The sequence below is a fragment of the Pinus tabuliformis genome, chromosome X, assembly GCF_031772625.1.
Source record: "Pinus tabuliformis cultivar Carrire ecotype Pingquan chromosome X, CPIR1, whole genome shotgun sequence".
NCBI lineage: Eukaryota > Viridiplantae > Streptophyta > Pinopsida > Pinales > Pinaceae > Pinus > Pinus tabuliformis.
This window is the reverse complement of record NC_142308.1, coordinates 1,064,740,237-1,064,747,960: the sequence shown is the minus strand read 5'-3', so window position 1 is coordinate 1,064,747,960 and position 7,724 is coordinate 1,064,740,237.

Sequence of the window (7,724 nt, the reverse complement as noted above, 5' to 3'; positions counted from 1 at the left end):
TATAATGCTGCGCCGCTCTAGCACGAGGATTAAATGTCGACTTGTGTACTACTCCCTTCGGCGGTTTTATTGTTAATTCAGGAATGATGGGTGGTACAACTTCTGTCGAAGTTGTTGTCGAACTACTTGGTTGATCTTTATCCTTGTTGTTCGACAGCTGCGGATTCCCGTAATCTTTGTTGCTTGTTGAAATCAAAGCATCATTCTGCTGTTTTGAAATCGACAACATTAGTACTTGAGATGTTGTTACACTAAAAAATGTCACCATGACTACTTACAGTTAGTATGGCTCAAATTAACAGTCATGCTACCCTCTTAGGCAAGTCTTATGCCTCTGCTATCCATCTCAAACTCAAAGAAGAGAGAAAGTCTTGTAAAAAATGTGTTTATCTCTGGGGTCGCAGGTTCTCTCTAGCCTTACCTGCGGGGACGCTCACTATGTTCACAAAAGTTGCGTCCATGGACGCTCTGTATGTTAAGGGACAGGTGCGTCCTTCTGTAAAAGGCAAAATGCGCGAGTTTCATCTTTAAAAAAGTTACTTGTGGTTACTTCTAGAACCTTCTAGAGGTCGGTTTGATGAAATGGATGCGCCTCCAGTTGGTTCATGTATCTCTATTAAGGGGGAACTTATCCCATCAATAAGGGAGCTATCCCACCCAAAGAGGGGGATTATCCCATTGATGGTGGACCTGAATAACCTCTTTACAGCACTATAAATAAAGACATTGAGCCAGAGGGAGGGGAGGTTGGAGCTATACATTTTCTTTGGGTAAACACTGCAGGAATTAGGACTCCCATTTAGAACCTTGTGAGGAGAGATTGTCTTTGCTTGATTCTACTTGGAAGTGGGTGAGCTTTGTCAAAGTAGAGGAAAACCCTTGATGGACCCTGGGAGGAACTTGCACAACACCAAGGCCAGGTTGTAAGAGTTTCTTTGTTTCGTTATTAATACAAACTGGTTTATTTTTCTCAATAGCTTGTGTTAATGAGTTATTTCATGTGTTCCTTGGTCTGCATGTTGAATATATGTTTTATTATATGAAATGCAAGTGCTTGGTAATTGTTTGATTGTTTGTGGTTGCAGGAATTGACATGAAGGAGGAGCTCATCCGGATCGGCAAGGACGGACTACAACAACAACGTTTTGGAATAAGGTAAGCCTAAACACTTGTAGTTTTCATGTTTTAAAAGGTATATTTAGAGAAAGATCACTCCATTTTGTCTTGTTTGTCGCTAGAGAGTTTAGACTCCTAGGGAGGTCAGTTGTGTCCGCACAAACGACTTTTTCCGCCACGACAAATTGGCGACTCCGCTGGGGAATCCATTAATGAGAGATTCTTTTCCTTTGTGTGAACTTTGCTTTGAGAAAATCATTTTTATTTTCTAGTTTTTGACTGTGAGAATTAGTATTTGGGTGGCTTAGCTTCAGATTTAGTTAGATTTGGTTTTTCTTAACTTTTCCAGAAGGACGCACCCTCTGAGTACTGCACAGTGCGTCTTTGGACGCGCTGTTTCCGTTTGCACAGAGCGGGCCCGCACCTGTTATAACGGGTTGCCTGCGTCTTCCTGTAAAATTTAGGAAAATTCCATTTTTTGCTTTAATTGCTTTTAGATTTTCATTTTTCTTAGTGTTTTCTGCCCAGATCCTTTAGTACCCTGTCAAAAATTTTCACCTGAACTTGTTTTGTGAGCTTTGAGTGTTTTAGTGGATTTCAACGAAGTTTAGGCCTAGGGTTTGATTTTTGGATAGGTCATGTAGTGACTTTGACGGTAGAAAGTTGTCCAGCCTTAGATCTCTCTGGTTAGTCAGCCTTCTTAGAAGTCGGGCCTGTCGTAAAGTCTCCTTGTGTGAGCAGCTTGCCATTTAAGTTGTTTTGGGTCAAATTTCGAATTACTTGTTTATAAAGTGTTGATTTCCATTTTACAAAAGAACAAAAAGATTAGAGTTTTGTTTTGGCTAGTTTTTGATTCTGCAATAAGCTAGTCCTTGATTTGATTGTGATCAAGTAAAACACCTTAGAATAATCATTGTTGGTTTTGGCCTCGTTAAGATTGCTTAGAGTAAATTTACCTTTTAGTTTGCTTATGAGTGAATTTTCGTAGATTTTAATAGTTGTTAAGATTGATTTTTGGTTATATTAGATTTATTTGCTTTATTAAAAGAAAAATACAAAAACATCTTCTTTAAAAGTCTTGTTTCAAGTAGCTTTTTGTTTTTGAAAGAGGAAAAGAGTTTTTTTTCGTGCATGTAAAGAGCGGTCATGTTTTTATGCTTGGAAAAGACAAACGAATTGTTTCTTTGATTGTCTTCAATTAAGAAGTTGCTTTTATAAAGATTGCATTCTCTCAACTTTTTAGTTAAGCAATTCATCGAAAAAGTAAAGTAATGGGTAAATCATCCTAGGTGCATTTTGTAGTGGTTTCGAGTCGAGTCAACACACCACTGGTTTCACTTCCATCACCTTTTGACTTAAGAAACAACCTTAAAAGTAACGCTTAAATTAAAATCAATCTAGTAATTTTTATTTTCTAGGGCTCTAAAGCACCAACATAGCTTAGGCTAGTGTCTTGGATAGGTGAGTACTTAACTCTCCAAGGCAGTAAAACAAACAAGTAGTCAATCTTGTGATAGAATCAAATCCAATTGTTACATTTACACTCTGGGAAAGCTCCTCTTAAAGGAGAAGCACGAGCTCGTGTCCGAACCAGTGAGGGGATCATTCCTCCCTCGTTGGGAACGACGCCAGACAGTACGTATTACAAACGGTAAACCTCGGATTAACCATTGTCGAGGAGCCAGGGGTCACTTATCGGTAAACCTTGGATTACTGTCAAGGAGCCGGTAAGGGGATTGAGCTTGCTACTCTGCCCTTGCGTGCTGTCGGAGTTTAGACTGTTCCCCCAGGTGTACTTGTGGTCGTTGGTAACCTTAGTGACCATAATCTCTAGGATTCTACCCAAGGTGACGGTGGAGGGAAGGTCCCACTGTACCTGGAGCAGACGTCGGCTATACTCACTTGGATTTTCTGGGGGGTTCACTTCACTTCGAGACGGTTAAAGTGGAGGAACTTGGTCCAGTCTATTCATTAAGCAGGTTGTCGGCGTAACTGTTCCACCCACCATTTCTGTACTGAATCCTGCGAGGTTGGACCTAATCACCAACTAGCGCTTTTGGTCCGGAAGATACTGTTTGTGTTTGGTTTGACGCTCTAGATTCTTTAGGCGTGTGCTTCAAATTTGTTTGCTTCTTTAGAAGACTTTAGGTGGTTTGATTTGAAATTTTTACTTTGTTTTCGTGTGTTGTAGTTAAAAATCTTTAATTGTGGCGGAATTACCGAGACAGTCCCGTCGACTTCGGGGCAAGTCTCCTAAGATTGTTACCGAAATAGATTTGTTAAGAAAACTCCGTAAATCGCGGGGTGAATCTCCTGAAGACATTCCGGGTCAGTACGAAGGGTTAAAGGTCCTTGTAACTCCTCCTAGTGACAGTAGAGTAGGTTCACCTGAAGAAGGAGAATCTTCCTTGGTAGTCCATCCAGATTACCAAAGTTTAGAAACAGGTTACAATCCCGAAACTGTTACAGTTTCCGAGCTTGCTGGTAGTTTTTCATCTGCCAGTGAAACAGGCGAAGAACCTGAAATTTCCGAACCTGTTACTCCAACTCCTAGTGTTCCTGATTCACCAAGAATAGAAAGAATTATCACCGAAAATCTTCCTGTTGGTTTAATTGCTATAGAAGAACTTGTTCCAGAGGAAGAAATAGGCGTCTCTGATCCTGAAGATCAAATTACCCTTGATCTAAGGGAGCGTGAATCCATCTTTTACAGTCCTCCTAGAAGTACTTCTTGGTACCTTGCGTTAACCAATTTTTTAGACAACTCAGTAGGTTTTTCCACACCTCGAACTCCTTTTCCACCTAGAGGAATTCATACTCCTGTAAATATGTCTGGTCAGTCATCTGTGTTTACACAAAGTCCTGAATCTTTTTTACATGGCGGTCCTTCTGTTCCTACTGGGTATCAATCTCTTTCTGGTACCTTTGCGGGAGCATCTCCTCAACCCATTGATCATGGGTTATTAGTTGGAAACAGTGGTAATGTACCATTGAGTATAGGTGACATTTACATGATGTCAGGTTCAGTTCCCGTTACCCAACCTCAAGGTGGCCAATTACCGCCTGGGGGGCAACCTTCGTTAATGCCTGGGGGGCAACCTCAAGGTACTTCATTCGTGTCTGGGGGGCAACCTCAAGGTCAGTACGCTCCTATGGGGCAATACATACCTCAAGGTCAACCCCAACCTCAATATGTACCCCAAAGTCAACCTCAGTATCAATATCAACCTCAAGGATGGCAACCTCAAGGATGGCAACCCCAAGGGTATCAACCCCAAGGGTATCAACCTCAAGGATACCAACCTCAAGGTCAAGGTCAACCCCAGTACCCGTATTTACCTCAAGGTTATCAACCTACGGGTCAATACTCTGGTCAAAGTTATCAACCACCTCAAGGGCAATCATATGGGACTGCACCTTACAATTATCAACCCTATCCTCAATCCGGCTATGGATCTCAGTATCCTCAACCTGTTATGGGTCAATACCCTGGAATGTTAGTGTGGGATCCGTCACAGGGTCAATAGATGTTGCAACCAAGTATACAGTCAGTACCTCAAGCAGGACAACCTGTAGTTCTTGGTCCAACCCAGCAACCGCAACCTGTCCAGTCAAGTGTTCAGACCCCTGTAACTTTGGTAGTTACTCAGCCGCCAATTGCACCTGGTACTCCATCTCAAACGGCTGTAGCAACTACCGCCACATCTACCATACTTACTTCTGGAGTATCGGCAGCTCCGGTTTCTACTGTCCCTGTAACCACTCCTCAGACATCTGTACCGTTGTCTGGATCTACGATTCAAACCACAGTCCAGATGCCTGTAGGCCAACCTGGTACAAGTACGGTTGTTACTACTCAACCTCAATTTGTTCAACCTCCGTACCAGGGACAGTATCAACCTGGGCAAGCTGCCCAACAACCGGTTTACCAGTATCAACCGTATCCTGGGTACACTTATCAACAACCTCAGCAACCCCAGTACGGTCCGGTTAATCCTGGTTTTCCAGGAGGATATAATATCCCAAATGCGACTCCTGTTCCTAGTTATCCTGGATATCCTCCTCCTGGGGCTGGTATTGTGACCCAGAGTTTTAGAGATCCTAACCGGCAGTTACCGTTTATCGCAACTTTGGATTTACCAGACTTGACGCGCCTAACGAACGATCCAATTCAATATCTTCCATTCTGGCCGTCAATGCCAAATAAGTTGCCCAGCGATATACCCAAGTTCGAAGGTAAGTCTGGAGAGGATCCGTCCAATCACGTGATGACTTACCACCTCTGGTGTGCTTCAAATTCCATCTCGGATGATTCGATCCGCTTACGTCTTTTCCAGCGTACACTCATTGGTCTCGCGGCCAAGTGGTACATTGAGTTACCACGGGCCTCTTTTTACAATTTTAGCCAGTTAGCTACTTCATTCTTAACTCATTTTCAGTTACCAGTCAGATACGATAACGGTACAGAGTTATTAACTTCACTAAAACAATCGACCTCCACGTATATTTCAGATCACATTCATGAGTGGAGACGTCGAAGGAGATTAGTGAAAGTTTTTATCCCGGACCAAATCTTAGCTGAATGGTTTGTTAAATCACTATTACCAAGAATTACTGAAGATGTAGCTAAGGCCGGAGTAGTTACTGAGGAGCAAGTCATTGCTCAGGCACAATACCTTGACTTAGTTTACACTCAGTCGGGTACATTACACGAGAAGATTCCGGATCTTCCAAAGTCGAACCAAATCGCTGCTGCTCCTTCGGGATCTCATGCCGCTGATGGTATGATTGGTATCGTGACTACAAAGAGCAAGAAGAAGTCTTCCAAGGCTTCAACTACTCCTATTATCACTTTGCCCGATTCCCCGACAGGAGAGTCTTCTCCTGAACTTACCGCCGATATTCACGCTGTAGAGTCATCTACGGCCAAACCAAAAAACGGTGGAAAGAAGAAAGGAAAGAAGAAGGCTAAAGCAGACAAGGCTCCAAAGGAGAAAACTGAAAAGTCGGAAACCAATGACGAAAAGCGCAAACCTCGATATCCTTGTCTCATTTGTGAAGAGGATCATTTTACGAGAGACTGCCCTCATCGGGCCGAGGTAGTGAAAATAGTCAAAGGTTCTCCCACTCCTGCTGTGTTAAAGAATCCATTTCCAGAGCAGGAGAATAAGATGATAGGTTCTTCTTCGAATGCCAGTGAAGAACCCATTTTGATGATGTCTCATGTGAGGATTGCGACTCGATCGCAAGATTATGGTAGTAAGGCTCCTGTTGATGGCAAGGAAGCAGAATCTTCTCACTCTAACCCATCAACCTCAGCTCCTGGTTCCGATCCACTACAGATCGAAAAACCTAACCCAGACTTAGTGATTAAGCCGCCCGCCAAGGGTGTACTTCGAAGGTCTGCTTTCAATCCACATGCGAGAGCAGCCCAGAATTACAACATTGTTGAGGACTTAGCTGTTTCACCTTCAGCAATGTCGGCACTCGAAGTGCTGCAATCATGCCCAGCACAACGAAAATTGCTTTTGTCGGCTATCGGAGCTGTCGATGTTCAGGACCCGAACCTAATGATCTTTGATCTAGAAAATAGTACACCACGTCTCCCCCATCAAATGGCTTTCCAAATTCCAGTGATAGTCAAAAACAGGCCTATTCATCGGACTGTGATTGATGAGGGAGCTTCTACGTGTATTATGTCGATTCAATGTTGGAGATCGCTTGGTTCTCCTTCGTTGAACCAATCCCCCACCATCCTTAAGGCCTTTGATGGCCGTGGGTTCCGTCCGTTTGGTATTCTACAAGAATTGCCTATAGGGGTTGAAGGTAAAACCGTTAGTCTGGATGTGGAAGTGGTTGATGCCCCTCTAGACTACAACCTTCTTTTGGGTCGAAGTTGGTCATATGCTATGACAGCGGTCGTTTCATCGGTCTTCAGAGTAATTAAGTTTCCACATAACGGTAAGATCGTGACTATTGATCAGCTGACATACTTTTCATCCGACCCAGCCTCTTCAGAGAGTATCCAGCATGTCGGTAAGACGACAATCCCTTATAAGGACGTTGGTGTAGGTTTAGTTAAGGATTCCGGTTTACTGGGAACTTTTCCTCTCCCTCCACTCAGCGTAGAACCTTCGTTTGCAACAATTCATATGATCACGTCAGAAAACATTATTTATGATGATCCTTGGTATGTTCCATCTGACTCTGAGATAGACTCATTCGGTGATGTTATGCCGTTGAGTCCGTATGAAATTGCTTATGAAGCTCTTATGTCTTTTACCGATTTTCATTCAACCGAAGTCGACCAAATGAATGTGGTCAGTGAAGAATCACTTTTCACCTCACCCTTAGAACGGATAACGTTTCCCGAAGTCGTGTCATCTGACGAACAACTTCGCGAAATCCTAAGTGTAGATGATCTACCATGGGAGGATCTCCATCACAGATCTTCGTTTTTACCTAAGGATGATGCATTTGAAAATGATTTTTCATCTATCTTTACCGCTGAATATGTCAAAGACGCTCAGGATCCAACGAAACATTCTGATTCAGAGTTGAATTTAGGGAATATTTCTCGTACTATTCCCATTGATATTTCAGTGAAG